General features: G+C 42.4%; 1 long non-coding RNA gene across 1 annotated transcript in view; it reads left to right on the top strand.

Moving 5' to 3' along the window:
* LOC133242121 (uncharacterized) overlaps positions 1-18,818 on the top strand; it is an 80,185-nt gene that overhangs the window by 37,062 nt on the left and 24,305 nt on the right. The gene's annotated exons all lie outside the window — the stretch shown is intronic.

Here is an 18,818-nt window from a genome sequence, read left to right on the forward strand (position 1 = left end):
CGACTGGAATATGTCTGCCCCACGCATTGTTTTTTACTCTCATGGCTAAGCTTCACTGTTGGTATGAATGACTCATTTCATCATCCCAGATGAAAACAGTCAGGCACAGAGAGGTCAAGGAACTTCACCAAAGTCACACAGCTAGCAAATGACAGAAGCAGTGATCAAACTTCAGGTTGACATGCCTTCATGCCATACACTGACTTGGCCTCCCCAGCTCCTAGCTGCTGAATTCTTGACACTGAAATCATTCCCTTTAAAGCTATCAGGGTGACCTCTTTGGTGGCTGCTCTTGCATACAGGTTTACATAATTTACTGATAAATTTCATTAGGTGAGAGCTTTTCTCCAGTAGTTATTTGCTGAACTACTTGTGTCCCTTCAATGGCTGCTTTTTAGGGCAGTTGGTTAATCCAGAAAGGATGTCACTAGAAAATATTCAACAACCCATGTTTCTCAGCATGGTTCTCCAACTGCACACTTGGTGTCTACAGTGGTCACTTGGACCACTTGTTACACACGCACTACGCCGGGGTAGGATGTCCTTCTGGGCTGGTTGGCCCAGGATGTGGTGCTAGAAACCCAAATGGGACAGTCTGGGCAATCCTGGGTGGTTTGTCACCCTACCGCAGAGTTCTGGGACTCACTCAGGGCCAGAAATTCTGCTTTTAAACAAACTATGCAAGGAATTATTCTAAGCACAGAGAAGTCGGAGGCCCAGTGCATTGGATATGGAAACGAATTGCTGGAATTGCCAGAGATGGATTTCTGGAGATAACTGAGAGGACCTCGATTTTCGTGTCTTTTGGTTTGTCTGATTCTGCCTGGAGTTGAGGTAGAATAATCTCATCCAGCCTCTGGCCCTGATAACACCCGTGGGGATGCTTTTGCCCTCCAGGTAAAAAATAGGCAGTACAGTTCTTCTCCAGTTCCACCTTTGAGTTGAGGAATGATGGAAGCTCTTAGAAGACATAAGGTCCTTAGGAGGTCATTATTTATCAGTTAGGATTAATGAATCTATATTAACTTGGGGTGGTGGTTCTCAATCTTGGCAGCTCAATAGAATCACCAGCAAGCATTTAAAAATTCTAACACCCAGGGTCACCCCAGACCAATTTCACCAGAATCTCTGGGATTGAAACCCAGGCAGCAGTAGTTTTAGAGTTTGAGACCCGTGGATCCAAAGCAGTACTGTCCAGTAGAAATAATACCTGAGGCATTATATTCCAGTAGTCATATTTTTAAAAGTAAAAGAGAAGCATGTGAACTTTTTAACTCAACATATCTGAAGTTGTATTTTAACCTCGAATCATTCTAGAAAACGTGACCCATGTTGCATACATTTTTTCATGCTAGGTCTTTGAAATCTGGTGTGTATTTTACATTTAGAGCACTTTCTCAATTCAGATACTAAGTTTTCATCGGAAATACTTGATCTGTATTTAGATTCATGTATCAGAGTTGTTCCCAACATATTTAGAAGTATTCCAGTAATGGAATAAAGTATTATATTTTAGATTTATATTTTAATAATTATAATAAGGCAGTTTCTCAGTCTCACCAATCACATGTCAGTTGAATAGACAAGTGGCTCATCACCGCTTATACTGGGTAGCGTGGATCTAGGGCAGTCCTTCTCAGACTTGAATTTGTACATACAGACCACCAGGGAATCTGGTTAAAATCTTGGTATTGATTCACGAGATCTGGGGTGCAGTCTGAGACTCTGCATCTCTAACAAGCTCCCAGGTGGTGCTACTGATGTAGGGACCACACTTGGAGTAGGCAGGGACGAGAGTCGTCATGCAGGAGGGCTGCCTCAGCTGATTTCTTCACTTGCTTAGTGGTGGTATTCACCCATTTCAAAGGCTAGGAAATGTGTGTTGGTATGAATAAATCAGTATATGAAACAGACAGGTAGACAACACAACATAACACACATGAGTATGTATCTGAAGTGTGTGTGTGTATAAAATGTCTGATCATGTCTAGACACATGAGTAAGCTCTGCAGATAGAACTGTTGAGTACTACGTGTGTTATTTATCTTCTTCACTTTCTTTCAAATTCAACTGGCTCTTCTTCGGTTCACTGGAAGGGAACAACAGCTGAGTGTTTAATCTTGATTTAAGTCCCTGTGTTCCCTTGTTTGCTTTTTTCAATGAGTGCAGTAGGTTTCTGCATTGTGTTTCAGTGTTTGAAGGTTTTTAAAAAGTATTTGATGACCCAGGCTCTCTGTGGTTTGTGTACAGTTCAGAGTAAATCCCAGTTCCTTTTGTTGCCCTTGTACTTCTCTGTGGAAATTGCGTGCCCCAGTGCTTGTGTTTATTTTTATAGATGCTTTTTTATTCTTCTCTCGACATCACTATGGAAAGGTTATGTGTTGCTTCTGAAGTGTTGTTTCAACACTTATAGAATTACTCAGTTCAGTTGGTTCCTCTGAGCCAAAGCTGGTTTAACTCCTATGCCAAGTTCTAAAAAATGGATAAACAAACAAACAAAAAAATCGAAAAACAGAAACTAAAAATGATCTGAGTTTGCTTTTTGAGGATTTATAATTTGAAAAAGCCGTTTGTGTATGAAAGGCAACCAAAATCATAGTGAAATTAGAGGAACTGGCTTTTTTTGTGTGAGCAAACACCATTATTTTTGGCAGTTACTGAATGAAATCAGACAAAAGAAGATAGGGATGTAGCCATTAAAAACTTATGGGGGAAAAGCCAGAGAAAATAACCCACTAAAATTGAAGGAAATAAAATGAGGAATAATAATTGGGTATATCAAAGGAGGATGGAGAAGAAAAATTATTTTTACTTTAATCCCAACTTTAATTTTATTATCTACTATTGACCAGGTGAAGTGGGGAAATTCTTTTTCTTTGTGGAACAGATTCTTTATTCTATACACAGTTGTAGAGCCACCCAATTATAAGGGCTGGCATCATCCATGAAAATGGCTTTTAGTTCAAAAGTTTAATTCACTGGGCTAGATTCTAGAGGATTCAAAAGTCCCAAGGGAGATCAAGGTGAAGCTGAATATTAAATGAATATTTTCTTTATTTTTGTTTTAACTGCATAGGTATCTCTGGGAGAAGTTAATATGCTACATTTTTTATTTCCTGTGCATCATACTGCATTTAATTACAGCTAATAATAATAGTTAATATTCATTAACTGCTTAAAATATCAAGGCCTTATTAATTGCTTTTTTGCATTATTTTATTTAATTCTCATAACAACTTCATGACATAGGTACTATTGGCGTGTAATTTTTAAAGAGCTAAAAACAGGAGTCTCACACAAATAGAGAATGAATGCCTGTGAAGAATTTATTCAGCTCATTAATGATGGGAACCCTAAGAGGGTTATGATGATGCCATGGGCATTTTGAAGAATTCAATATTTATAGACATTTTGAGGGGAAAATAGCATGTTAGAATAATATTGCTAGGGTAGATTCAAAACTGGTTAAAATCCTACAGGGCAATAAAACCATAACCTTTGAGGTTATCTTTACCACTGGATAAAAATCGATGTATTAATATATGACTTCAGAGCATGTGAATTCTAATCAAATAAAAGAAAGTCAAACAGACATATGTTCCCTAGATAATTAACTCTTCAGTAGGCAGGTTAGTGCTCCAGTAAGATTTTAAAAGGTCACGCCACAGCCCATTTCACCTCATTCAAAGTTGGTGATAATTTTCTTCAGAAAATTAAAATTATCCACGCTTTACTAATGGAGAAAATTGATGCTTACAGATGTTAAATAACATGATAAGGGAATCACAGTAAGGGCAGAGCAAGACTGGAACTCGGGTCCTTCTGACCCTTTAACCAACCCTTATACTAGTTGAAATCCATTTGACCTGTCTTCCATAATTCTTTGATTATTGTGTGTGTGCCCACGTGTGGGTGTGTATATGGGGGTACACACATGTGGGGAGGGAGGGTGGAAAGAATGAGAGAGGATTTGGAAACTGGTATTCTTAACTGGATATTGTGGGGGCTTTTATTGGCAAAGCTTTTTCAGATGATATTAACCTTTTGACCTTTATTTCCTTTTTTTTTTTTTTAAAGGAAAACCTCATTATCCCTTGCCCATTAAAACACCTGTCATTAAGGAGAAGGTGTCTCTATCAGTTTCTTAGGGCTGGGGGTAGCGCTTGCACTGAACCATCACACACATTATCCTTGCCCTTGACCACCAGCACACATTTGAGAGCTGGCTGGCTAGGGGAGTTAGACTTTGAAGTTCTGAAATAGGCTTTTCCTTGGTACAAAGCAAAATGTGTTCATGCCGAATCTAAATCCACGAACCCCAGTCTGTAATCAACTCAGCTACCCAGCTTAGATCAAAGAGAGTTAATCCATGCCTTTTAGGTGTAATTTAATGAAGATACACTCTCTAAAATCTAGCAGATTTCAGAGAAAGAGAGGGGAGAGAGGGGAAGAAGGGAAGAGAGGAAAAGAGAAAGACAGAGATGATAGTAACTGAAGGTGAAGTTCACTTTTGTACCCATCTAGAAGACCAGAGCAGAGAAGGTGATGGCACCCCACTCCAGTACTCTTACCTGGAAAATCCCATGGACAGAGGAGCCTGGTAGGCTGCAAGTCCATGGGGTCGCAAAGAGTCGGACACGACTGAGCGACTTCACTTTCCCCTTTCATGCGTTGGAGAAGGAAATGGGAACCCACTCCAGTGTTCTTGCCTGGAAAATCCCAGGGGGAGCCTGCTGGGCTGCTATCTATGGGGTCGCAAAGAGTCGGACACGACTGAAGCGACTTAGCAGCAGCAGCAGAAGACCAGAGACCAGATTTAAAGGTTAAAACATGGGGGTAGGAGGAGCATGTGGATTTAGAAACATGGCAGCCTGGATGGGCTTTGCTCCTTTCCTTGGCTCACCGAATTCTAATCTCTTTGCCTCCCTTGAGCCAGGGAGTTGCCAAAAAGTGGGTCACTAGCGGGGGTGAGACTGTGGGCTCTGTTGTGGGGGGAGCCCAGGAGCTGGAGAAACCAAGGCTGGACTCATGCACAAGGCAAGGCAGGCACCTGATGATGGTGGGTGGGTGGCAGATTCTAGCTAAGAAGAAGAAGTGAAGTCACCCAGTCATGTCTGACTCTTTGCGACCCCATGGACTGTAACCTACCAGGCTCCTCCTTCCATGGGATTCTCCAGGCAAGAGTACTGGAGTGTGTTGCCATTTCCTTCTCCAGGGGATCTTCCCGACCCAGGGATCAAACCAGTGTCTCCCACATTCCAGGCAAACGCTTTAACCTCTGAGCCACCAGGGAAGCCCAAGATCCCAGCTGGATTTCCTTAATCTATGGTGATGCTACTTGAGTATTCTGGGTGTATGCCACTCCCTGTGAGTAATAAGAGAGACAGGTGTAAGAACTAAGAGTGGCCATGTGACCAGTTGTAGAAATGAGGGTTGTATTAAGGCATTTTTCTTCCTGTTTTGATAGGGATATATCTGTATATATCAATAAAATCCATCCTCCTTCCCACTGTTATGGAATAAGGAGTGAGTGAAACCCATATTTCAGTTTTTACATTGCCCAGTGAAGGTGTTAGTCACTCCGTCGTGTCTGACTCGTTGAGACCCCATGGACTGCCGCCCATCAGGCTCCTCTGTGCATGGGACTTCCCAGGCAAGAATATTGGAGTGGGTTGCCATTTCCTCCTTCAGGGGATCTGCCTGCCCCAGAGATTGCACCCAGGGTCTCCTGCATTGCGGGCCAATTCTTGACCATCTGAGCCACCAGGGAAAGAGCTATTGTGATTAAACTAAAGGACAGTCATCAACTGTTTATGGATAAAATAACAAACAGGACTTGGTGGCTCCATTTGTGGGGGACGCTTGAGTGAGTTTGGGGCAGATAGGGAATCCCTGCAACAAGTAGGACAGAAGCACTATGTTGTTTATTTCATTTGAAGGTTAAAAAGGGGTAATGGGAGATGGAGGGATGCTGCCTTGACCAAGGAGAGGAATGTGGTGGCCTAGCCATTGTCAAGTAGGTATGATTGCTGCTGCTGCTAAGTCACTTCAGTCGTGTCCGACTCTGTGTGACCCCATAGACATCAGCCCCCTCTAAAGATCGCTTCTACACTGCTGAAGAGCAGGTGGGCACAGCATCCCTTCCAATTCTCTTCCCTGTATGGTCTGGAGTTCATATCAGTCGCTTACTCGTGTCTGACTCTTTGTGACCCTATGAATCGCAGCACACCAGGCCTCCCTGTCCATCACCAACTCCTGGAGTTCATTGAGACTCACGTCATCGAGTCAGTGATGCCATCCAGCCATCTCATCCTCTGTCATCCCCTTCTCCTCTTGCCCCCAATCCCTCCCAGCATCAGAGTCTTTTCCAACAAGTCAACTCTTCGCATGAGGTGGCCAAAGTATTTGAGTTTCAGCTTTAGCATCATTCCTTCTAAAGAAATCCTTGAGAATGGACTGGTTGGATCTCCTTGCAGTCCAAGGGACTCTCCAGAGTCTTCTCCAATACCACAGTTCAAAAGCATCAATTCTTTGGTGCTCAGCCTTCTTCCCAGTCCAACTCACATCCACACATGACCACAGAAAAAACCATAGCCTTGACTAGACAAACCTTTGTTGGCAAAGTAATGTCTCTGCTTTTGAATATGCTATCTAGGTTGCACATAACTTTGCTTCCAAGGAGTAAGCGTCTTTTAATTTCATGGCTGCAGTCACCGTCTGCAGTGATTTCACAGCCCAGAAAAATAAAGTCTGACACTGTTTCCACTGTTTCCCCATCTATTTCCCATGAAGTGATGGGACCGGATGCCACGATCTTCGTTTTCTGAATGTTGAGCTTTAAGCCAGCTTTTTCACTCTCCACTTTCACTTTCATCAAGAGGCTTTTTAGTTCCTCTTCACTTTCTGCCATAAGGGTGGTGTCATCTGCATATCTGAGGTTATTGATATTTCTCCCAGCAATCTTGATTCCAGTTTGTGTTTCTTCCAGTCCAGCGTTTCTCATGATGTACTCTGCATATAAGTTAAATAAACAGGGTGACAATATACAGCCTTGACGTACTCCTTTTCCTATTTGGAACCAGTCTGTTGTTCCATGTCCAGTTCTAACTGTTGCTTTCTGATCTGCATACAGGTTTCTCAAGAGGCAGATCAGGTGGTCTGGTATTCCCATCTCTTTCAGAATTTTCCACAGTTTATTGTGATCCACACAGTCAAAGGCTTTGGCATAGTCAAAAAAGCAGAAATAGATGCTTTTCTGGAACTCTCTTGCTTTTTCCATGATCCAGCGGATGTTGGCAATTTTATCTCTGGTTCTTCTTCCTTTTCTAAAACCAGCTTGAACATCAGGAAGTTCACGGTTCACATATTGCTGAAGCCTGGCTTGGAGAATTTTAAGCGTTACTTTACTAGAGTGTGAGATGAGTGCAATTGTGCGGTAGTTTGAGCATTCTTTGACATTGCCTTTTTTTGGGATTGGAATGAAAACTGACCTTTTCCAGTCCTGTGGCCACTGCTGAGTTTTCCAAATTTGCTGGCATATTGAGTGCAGCACTTTCACAGCATCATCTTTCAGGATTTGGAATAGCTCAACTGGAATTCTATCACCTCCACTAGCTTTGCTTGTAGTGATGCTTTCTAAGGCCCACTTGACTTCACATTCCAGGATGTCTGGCTCTAGGTCAGTGATCACACCATCGTGATTATCTGGATCATGAAGATCTTTTTGTACAGTTCTTCTGTGTATTCTTGCCATCTCTTCTTAATATCTTCTGCTTCTGTTAGGTCCGGAGTTAGAGTCTGCCAAAGAGAGTAACGTGAGCTTTGTTCAGATGAAAGAAATAGAAGTTATTATGATCAGGGGTGATTGCAGCTGCGTGTTGGGCAGGAAGATGACTCACGGTGGCTTTTTAGGGAGTGTTGAAGACCAAGATGCTTTGGTGGTGTAGACAGAGATAGTTGCTGGGGGGAGCCGGGGGTGTTCATAAATTCTTGGATATTGGAGGAGAGTTCTGTAGAGCTTTTGGTAACCACCCATATTACTGGGATGGGCTGGTGGAGTCAAGTGTCTACTTTCCTGCATTTTGGTAGTGATTTTCTTTTTTTTTTCCATTTTGGTATCGGCCTGCTTGACCTCTAGATATTCCAAACCTGATATAAGCCCTAATACTTCTTTATTGCTGGGATGGTTAGAATGACTTTATTTTCTTGGTCGAATCTAAGCTTATGCAGATAGTTTGAGAAGTGCATCTCTGATTTATTTAAGAAACATGCTATTGGAAGATGGTGAAGATGCACTGAAGAAACGTAGGTGGTGCTGAGCGTGGTTTAAAAGTACAGGGCATGAGAAGCACTGTAATTTTCAATGGGACCTTAAGTTTGGCATCTTCAGTCTGTTTTGGAGAGACATCCACGTTTTTTTCCCAGGGGTCAGCAAACTCTGGCTTGTGAGCTAAATCCATCCTGTCATGTCACCTACCTTTGTAAAGTTTTATTGAAACACAGCTCTGCCTTTTTTTTTTTTTTTGACCATGACTGCTTTCCCCATCTGGAGAAGGAAATGGTACCCCACTCCAGTACTCTTGCCTGGGAAATCCCACGGATGGAGGAGCCTGGTAGGCTGCAGTCCATGGGGTCGCTAAGAGTTGGACATGACTGAGCGACTTCACTTTCACTTTTCACTTTCATGCACTGGAGAAGGAAATGGCAACCCACTCCAGTGTTCTTGCCTGAAGAACCCCAGGGACAGTGAAGCCTGGTGGGCTGCTGTGTATGGGGTCGAACAGAGTTGGACACAACTGAAGCGACTTAGCAGCAGCTTTCCCCATCGTGATAGTTATCTGCAGCAAAGGTCCTGTGGCACACAGAACCAACAACATTTGCTCTTTGGCCCTTTACAGAAAGTTTGCTGACCCCTATATTCTTGAAATTCCTACTTTCTTCAAAAATGGAAGCTTCCTTTCTCTGTCATCAACTTGGTTCACTTGCTGGGATTAGACTACATAAAAATACTCAATTTTATTTGACAGAGAGATGGAGAATGCCTATAAGACTCTTTCATCTGGCTCCAAGTACCCACTTACTAACACTTTGAACATGGCATTACAACGGGTTATTTTTTTTAATTAATTTTTATTTTAAACTTTTTAAAAATATTGGCATATGGTTGACAAATAATGTGATAGTTTCAGGTGACCAGCAAAGTGACTGAGTTATTTATATACACGTATCTATTCTTTTTCAAGTTCTTTTTTCATTTAGATTGCTATATAATGCTGAGTAGATTTCCCTGTGCTATACAGTAGGTCCTTGTTGATTATCCATTTTAAATATAGCAGCATATACATGTCCATCCCAAACTCCTCCCTCTTCCCCTCATAAGTATCCTTCCTCACTTCCCCCCATTCCATTTTGTAAGTAAGTTCATTTGTATAATTTCTTTTTAGATTCACTGTATAAGGGATATTGTACAATATTTCTCTGTCTGACTTCACTTAGTATGATAATCTCTAGGTCCATCTGTGTTGCTGCAAATGGCATTATTTCATTCTTTTTTTATGGCTGAGTAATACTCCATTGTATATATATACCTCATCTTCTATGGTTTCCCTGATAGTTCAGTTGGTAAAGAATCTGCCTGCAATGCAGGGGATGCCGGTTCGATTCCTAGGTCAGGAAGATCTGCTGGAGAAGGGATTGGCTACCCATTCCAGTATTCTTGGGCTTCTCTCGTGACTCTACTGGTGAAGAATCTGCCTGCAATGCAAGAGACCTGGGTTTGATCCCTGGGTTGGGAAGAGCCATAGGAGAAGGGAATGGCTACTGACTCTAGTATTCTGGCCTGGAGAATTCCATGGACTGTATAGTCCATGGGGTCGCAAAGAGACACGACTGAGTGACTTTCACTTTCATTTAATCTTCTCTATCCATTCCTTTGTTGATAGACTGCTTCAATGTCTTGGCTACTGTAAACAGTGCTGCAGTGAACATTGAGGTTCATGTGTCCTTTTGAACCATCAATGTGTCATTTTTAGTAAGCTGAGTTCCTTAATTATTTTGGCTCCCTTTGCAGTGTGTCTCTCCCTGCATTGCTTAAGGTAGACAGATAGGCTTTTGCTGCCTTACTGGCTCCCAGAAATCTCATCAGCACAAGGAATTTTCTGAAGGATAGTTCCAGTCTCTAATTGGAATTGTGACTGTCACAAATGCAAGGAGGATTGCTCCCTTCTCTCATAATCTTCAAATAATAACAAGAAGGGTTGAGATGTAGAAGTGGAGTATTTCACATCTTAAAATTCAACATGTTAGGAGCAGTTGAAAAGGTTTGATACAGAAAGAAATGGCAACCCACTCCAGTATTCTTGCCTGGAGAATCCCATGGACAGAGGAGCCTGGCAGGCTATAGTCCATGGGGTCACAAGGAGTCAGACATGACTGAAATGACTAAGCATGCACATGATACATTATTGGAAATAGAGAGGAATAGTGATTAAAATGCTTTAAAAGCAAAACTCTCAGTGAGTCTGTTGAAATTATTCATTTTTTACTGACTGGTCTTGCTGATCCCGTCCCTTTATTAAATAACAAAATGAAGTTTCTTTTCTCTTCTTAAAAGTGTTGCTGTTAAAAAGAAACTTCTGGGGGCTTCCCTGGTGGTCCAGTGGTTAAGCATCCACCTGCCAATGCAGGAGACATGGGTTTGATCCCTGGGCTGGGAAGATTCCACATGCTGCTGGGCAACTAAGCCTGTGTACCACAGCTACTGAGCCTGAGCACCTAGAGCCTGTACTCTGCAACAAGAGAAGCCACCACAATGAGGAGTGCACACAGCAGCAAAAAGCCTATGCGCCACATGACAGACCAGCACAGCCAAAAATAAATAAATAATTGTTTTAAAAATAAAGAAACTCTGGAGAGGTATAGTTCAGTACACGTTACAGCCATGTTTTAACATTCAGAAAAGATTCTTTAACTTTTGTGATACTGCCTCTGCTGTAATCCATTGAGCCTGTAAATATGTAAGGTAATTAATCTATTGATAAATATAATCCATGTGCACATGTCTTTCATGAAGTCCAGCCCATGCTCATTTAGTTCATTTAAATGTGTGTGTGTGTGTGTGTGTGTGTGTGTGTGTGTGTACATACGTACTTAGTTCCTACTATAATGCAGGCTTTGCTTTAGTTCTGGGCTTGTGAGGACAGGAATCAAATAATGAGAGAAAGGAAAGTTCTGGAAACTTCTCTTGCACTCATCCTTTTATATTTTAGAGAAATAGCTCAGGGTTATACAAACCCTGTGTTTGTGGCTATGGAACTATCAGCTCTCACGTGGCTTAGTCAGGCAGCCCCCTCCACACTTACCCCTGGCATGTATCCTCTTCTCTGCCTTAGCTCTGCTCAAGGGAACTGCAAAAGCACAGAGGAAGATCACTTTGAATGGATGTTTTTGTGAAGAGTCAACTCTAAAGTTTGTATTGGACCCAAGTTAAGATGGAGCAGCAGGAAGCCTCTTGCACTTGGCCTTCCAACTCCATAGTCTGATATTTATTCTTCTTGACAGGAAGATAGACTGCCAACTTTGTTTTTAATTATTTGAGTAAAATTACATACATCAGTCTCCCTTTTCTCACGCCTTCCTCTGAAACCCCATCTTCTGTGTAGCTGATGCTGATGAAATTGCCGGTTTTGGCATTAGTGCTTCTGTCAGCCAAGGGAGATGAAGTGAGTTAATATCCACACCCTGACATGAAGCCAGGAACGTTTACCCCAGCTTATCTCTCGCTCCCTGCCTCCTTACCTGCCACCCTGTGGACGTACTGCATGTCAAGATCGCATCTAACCTGGCACCTGAATAAACACTTTCCAGTATGTTCTAATTCCCTACCTCCCCCCTCCCCCATTCATTCTTTTCTTTCTTTTTTTTTTTTAACAAAATAGTTGAATCTTCTTTTTGTATTTTAGTGTAAACATGGAACAAATGTGTAACTCATCATAACGGACATCTGTTACATGAATAGTGGCGAGCTCGTATCTTCAAGATTAATCACTGTTTCTATTCATTTGGAGTTAGCAATCTGTGACTTCAAGTAACTCCCTGATGAAACAGAACACACATTCTTTTTGCAGATGTATAGAAAGAGGAATAAATCAGCAATTTGGCAAGTGCTCCAGGTGCAGGACACAGTGCATGCTTATAATAAGAAAATATAATAACTGTCTTAGACTAATACAGGGTAAGTCTGACAAAGAGGAATTTATATAGTCGAAACTTCTTGAAAGTGGCCTCACCTGCATAAGTGTTTTCTAAACTCTAGCCCTGGGGGCCTGGAGTTTCCTGACCAAGTTTTCTCCTGTTATTTGTCCTCCTTGGAGACTTGAAATTCCTCATCACTTAGAAGCAAGATAGAAATTTGGAGGCTCTGAGGCATAACGGAATTATCGTCTGTAGGAGCCAGGGTCTTACTGGCTACCCTTCTTTGTCAAGGGATGTTTTCAAAAAGAGTGTGTTTCTGTGTGCTAGGACTGTGTATCCAAGACATCTATCATACACGGCCCATTGAGTAATTGAGTCTGCATACGCTAATGATTCACAGTTGTATCCCCCTGCACATTGAGACAGACTCTTGCCCTGTAACCAGAATAAGGAGTCAACAGTGTCAAGTATTTGCTGAGTTCATTTATGCTATGAAATCATGCCAGCATTCATAACAAGGTAATTTATTCATTCAGTAATCATTTGTTGAGAACCTACTGTCCTGATCTTCGCACTGTTCTCATTTGGGGGATAAAGACATAACCTTTTTTCTTAAAAAAAGAATCATGTAATGCAGGAGACAGATATGTCTACACATGAGGCTGAATCTGTGGCAGATCCTTGAATGGGCATCTGTGCCATGGAATGGCACTCTCTCTCCATTGGCCTGTAGGCAGTGAGAATAAATTCAGCAGAAAACCAGAGGGTTGTTTGTCTGGGTCCTTGGTGAGCATATTGGACATAGCATAGGGACAGAGTGGGAATGTTCTTGTCTTCCATAGGTTCCATTCTGCTTCTTTTCTGCTTCAAGAAGCAAACTTGGTGAGTAGAAGATAGAAGCTGGAAAATTATATAGCAGGGTCAAGGTTTGAGAGCAAGACATGAGGGACAGCTTTGGCCACTTAACAGGTGTCATGATTGGATGGTAGGAGAAACATCAAATGATTCACCTCTGATTTCCTGCAGTTGACTATGTTGAGGACAAACAAGATTGTCTGAAAATGGTAGATTGAAAGTTGTCAAAAGTTGGTAGTTTCCTTAGGTTCAGTCTATTAGCTCTAACATTCATGTACCTGATACAAAAATCCCCCAAAACAAGAGAATGAAAAATATGTGTCAGTTCTGGCCTTTGCCCGTCCATTTCCCTCAGGGAAGACCACCGCTGGAATTCTTTGAGAAGGTAATCTTACATATTCAAGCGTTTCTGTAATGTTCCATGTTGTTAAAATGGGGCCCTTCCAGGGGCACTTGTGGCTGAGGAGCAATGACGAGGGACACCGCATTCCAAGAGCCCACCAGGCCCTTCATTCTGAGTAAGCCAAAGAAACCCGGAACAGAGGAGTCACTGACATGGAAGATGAGTCAGGAGGATAGAGGAGAAAGATACATTTGTGAGGGAGTGTTTTTTTTTGAGGAAGTAGCACCGAGAGTCCTACCGTTCCTAACCCCAAGAATGAAGGCAGGGGACTTCTCCCCCTAACCCGTCACAGTGAGGAGCACACGTCTGGGCCTCATGCTGAGACCCGTGAGGTCTGTTCTTGCATCCTAGGACCCCACAGGGCTGGAGCTGGTACCTGACTCAACTGCAGAAGCCCACATGGCTTATGGTGGATGGAGAGGGCTCCATCTGGAGCAACTGTTGATTCATGTAGTCCGTAGAGCTCAGCCCCCGGGGGTACAGAGCCAGGCTCCAACAGTGGAACGTGTGCATCTTCTCTTGTCCAACTGGCTCCCGGATGGGGTCCAAAACTGTCAGCAGGCAGATGAGATTAGAAGAAAGGAGAGGAAGGAGAAGGGAGGGAGGGATGGAAGGAGGGACACGGCCTGCCCTTCGATCACCTTGCATGTCTCTAAAATACACCAGCCAGAGGTCATAGTACATAAGTACAACTTCTTAGTTGAGACACAGAATGGAGTGAAATTCTCAGATCTGGCGGAATCATAAAATGGATGGGAGGAGGTGAGAGTCATCAGTTCCTTGGCATTTGCTCTGGGGAGGATGTGGGTCCCCTGTATGGATCCTCCCCTCCCTCATGTCAAGGCTGCTTTTTGCCTGCTAGATCGTGAGCTTGGGGACAGCTTCTCTTTCTCAGAGACTTCTGAATCTAGATGAAAGACAGTTCCAGAATTTTAACCCTGGGCCTTAATTGAAGAAATTAGTCCTGGGATATTTGAGCCATGGGAGAAAAAGACATGCTAGTGTTGAAATTTCTGTGGTTTATTTTGTTGCTGGAGATGAATGGTTGATTCCACTTTGAGGATGATTGCTCCTCAGTTGTGGCAAGAAAAATACCCACAGTAAACTTTTTGGTTATGCCAAAGGGAAGCTGTAACTGTGAGCCATGTGCATAATAATTCTTCATAGCAGGCTGGAGTTGAACCCTCACAGGAAGGGAACCTGAGACTGGTAATCAAGGATAAACTAGCGTTTCCTCTCTCTAAGTCCCAGGAGAGTTGGGGTATGGGGGAGACAACAGTCAAAACCCCTCCCAGGATGAGTGGGTAATGGGAGGTGGGCTCTACTCCATAACATGGTGGATACCAGGAGCTGCACTAGTTCCCATCTGATTTCCTAGTAGCCTCATGTAGTCAGTAAAATTTGATTAACTTCTAGAGCCTGGTCTTAGCCATGCTTTGTGAAATTAAAGGAGGGATAGGGTCCCTGTTGGGCTTCCCTGGTGGCTCAGCTGGTCAAGAATCCACCTGTACTGCGGGAGACCTGGGTTCAATCCCTGGGTTGAGGAGATCCCCTGGAGAAGGGAAAGGCTGCCCACTCCAGTATTCTGGCCTGGAAAATTCCACGGACTGTTTAGTCCATGGGGTCACAAAGAGTCGGACATGACTGAGCGACTTTCACTTTAACTTTAAAGTGAAAGTTGGGGGCAAAACTGTGAGAAGAGTTACTGTAACCTTCTGGGAAAGACTAGGAAATCGTCGGGCACTGAATTCCAGGACTGGCTGTAGGCCCCCAAGGGCACCAGGGTGAACTGAGGGATAGTTAACACACCATTAGGCATCTTGATTCATGGACCTGACATTTGAAGTTCCTATGCAATATTGTCCTTGAGAGTATCAGACTTTACTTTCACTACCAGACACATCCACAACTGGGCCTGCTTTCTGCTTTGGCTCAGCCTCTTCATTCCTTCTGGAACCATTTCTCCACTCTTCTCCAGTAGCATATTGGACACCTGCTAACCTGGGGGGTTTATCTTTCACTGTCTTTTCCTATTTTTTTTCCATCTTTTTGTCTTTTCCTACTGTTCATGGGGTTCTCAAGGCAAGAATGCTGAAGTGGTTTGCCATTCCCTTCTCCAGAGATGCCTGAGCTCAAGAACATTCTGTCAGGAGCGGGCATTTGAGCACTATTACAGGAAGGTGGCACTAGTGGTAGAGAACCTGCTGCCCCTGCAGGAGACATAAGAGGTGCAGGTTCCATCCCTGGGTCGGGAAGATCCCCTGGAAGAAGGCATGGCAACCCACTCTAATATTCTTGCCTGAAGAATTCCATGGATAGAGGAGCCTGGTGGGCTACAGTCCATGGGGTCGCAGGACTTGGACGTGACTGAGAGACTTAGCACAAGCATCAGATCAGTTCAGTCACTCAGTTGTGTCTGACTCTTTGTGACCCCATGAGCTGCAGCATGCCAGGCCTCCCTGTCCATCACCAATTCCCAGAGCCTACCCAAACTCATGTCCAAGCACAAGGATACGCAGGGACATTAAAGGGAAATGTCACCATGAGGTACATCTGGACATCAGTATTGGAAGGACTTGAGTCATTTCTCTAATACTCCATCTTACCCAGCCACTGCTTGGGTGTCTGTAGTCATTCTTTGGTAACTTTGCATGGAGCTACTTAGTAGAAAATCCTTTCCCAATGAAGAGTGCGTTCAGGCTTCCTTACTTGCCTCTTTCTAGCTGTCTCTTATGCTCCTCACTTCTGCACTTGTCTCTTCAGTTAAGCATTCTTTGGTCGAGGAGCATGCTGTATGGTAGGAGCGTCACTTTGAAGTCATGAAAACTGTCAGCATCAACTTCACTTCTCACTGGCTGAATGTTCTTGGACAAAGTATGTCATTTCCCCCAGCCTGTGTTTCTACAATTAATACTTAGAAAGTGTGGATACTGAACTGTAGCCACTGTTTGCTCAGATGTTCATAGATTTGACTAGTAGGAGCCTCTTTAAGGTGGTTCCACTGTCCTTTTGAAATGATTCTATTTGTCTTTGAAATCTTCCTTGATTTCTGGCACTACAAATATCCTGGGTTCATCTTGTATCTTCCCTGCCACAGAACCAGATCTTGAATTGGCCATTTCTCCAAGAAACTCTGCTCCGTTTCAGAAGGGGGGATAAAATTAAAGGCCAGAACCTAAAGGTTTGGACATTTATTTCTACTGGTCATTTTACTCATCAAAACCAGACGGTACATATTTTTTAAATGTATGACTTCATATTAATAATACATATTTCCAACTCAAATTAACAATACTAGTTTGCTGCTATTGCTGCTAAGTCGCTTCACTCATGTCCAACTCTGTGCAACCCCATAGATGGCAGCCCACCAGGCTCCCCGTCCCTGGGATTCTCCAGGCAAGAACACTGGAGTGGGTTGCAATTTCCTTCTCCAATGCATGAAAGTGAAGTCGCTCAGTTGTGTCCGACTCTTAGTGACCCCATGGACTGCGGCCCACCAGGCTCCTCCATCCATGGGATTTTCCAGGCAAGAGTGCTGGAGTGGGGTGCCATTTCCTTCCCCAACTAGTTTGCTACTTTAATTTTATAATCATAACTGTATTCTCTTAAATGGAAAATCTTTTTGTTTTACTAATAGCATGCTACAAGAAAAATTCAAAATAACAACACAAATATTGCCACAAAAATAAAACAAACAATACAAAGAAGTACAAATATTACTACAAAAAATAAAAACAGAATGAACAGTACCCAGCACAGGAAGCTACTAATTGAAAAATACCAAAATCATGGGGTTGTGATGAGGATGTAATGATGTATGTCAGTTTCTGAGAAGAACACTTTGGACAATAGTCAGTACCGGATAAATATTAGCCTTCTACCCTTGCTCTGCTAATTCCCTATTTCAAACTTTTTCTTAGGAATCTTTTTTTTCCCCAAACTTATTTATTTTTAATTGAAGGAAAATTGCTTCATAATATTGTGTTGCCCTGTGCCATACATCAACATGAGTCAGCCATGGATACACGTGTCCCCTCCCTCTTTAACCTGCCCCCAACCCCCCACCCCTCTAGCTTGTTACAGAGTCCTGGGTTGAGTTCCCTGAGTCATGTAACTGTTGGATAAAGCCTAAATATAGCCTGGCATTTTGGCCTTCTGCAAACCTCCTATGTGCTTTCCCTAATGCCTAACTACTCTCTTGTATTCCTGCTGGAGTTCATTGAATTCTTTCAACATGGCATATGTACATCTGCATTTCAGTTTCCTTTCAGTGTTCCATTCCCCTTCTTCCTTCCCTTCCTTTCAAATGCATTGCATATTCTTGCCCTTTGTAATTGAAACAATCACTTGAACAGACATTACATTCTTACATGTTTATTTGAACCTCTTTGTCTTTTCTCATGTTAATGCTATACCCTTTTATGATAGTAACTTTATTACATGTTTTAAAACAATGTTTTTTAATTAATTTATTTTACTTTGTTTTTATTTTATTTTATTTTTTTTAATTAATTTATTTTAATTGGAGGCTAAGTACTTTACAATATTGTAGTGGCTTTCGCCATACATTGACATGAATCAGCCACAGGTGTACATGTGTTCCCCATCCTGAACCCCCTTCTCACCTCCATCCCCATCCCATCCCTCAGGATCATCCCAGTACACCAGCCCTGAGCACCCTGTCTCATGCATCAAACCTGGACTGGCCATCTATTTCACATATGGTAATGTACATGTTTCAATGCTATTATCTCACATCGTCCCACCCTCTCCTTCTCCCACAGAGTCCAAAAGACTGTTCTTTATCTCAGTGTCTCTTTGGCTGTCTCACATATAGGGTCATCATTACCATCTTTCTAAATTCCATATATATGCATTAATATACTGTATTGGTGATTTTCTTTCTGACTTACTTCACTCTGTATAATAGGTTCTAGTTTCATCTACCTCATTAGAACTGATTCAAATGCATTCTTTTTAGTAGTTGAGTAATATTCCATTGTGTGTATGTACCACAGCTTTTTTATCCATTCGTCTGCTGATGGACATCTGGGTTGCTTCCATGTCCTAGCTATTGTAAACAGTGCTGTGATGTTTAGCAAATCTATCTTCATTATTACATTTCAAAAATTTCTTGTAATTTTCATAAAACTTTACAACCATTTTCACCTGATTCTTCACCTCCATGCCAAAGAAAATAATCCCACAGTCCAAATGAAGTTCACTTGGATTCTTGGGGAAATAGCATTAAACCGATAGATTGACCTTTTTTATTCAGTCTTCCAGAAAAGGACCCTGGTATTTCCCTACCTTTTAGAAGATCTTATTTTAATAATTTTAATATAATTTTGTATATAAATAATGGAGT

The sequence above is a fragment of the Bos javanicus genome, chromosome X, assembly GCF_032452875.1.
Source record: "Bos javanicus breed banteng chromosome X, ARS-OSU_banteng_1.0, whole genome shotgun sequence".
NCBI classification, from domain to species: domain Eukaryota; kingdom Metazoa; phylum Chordata; class Mammalia; order Artiodactyla; family Bovidae; genus Bos; species Bos javanicus.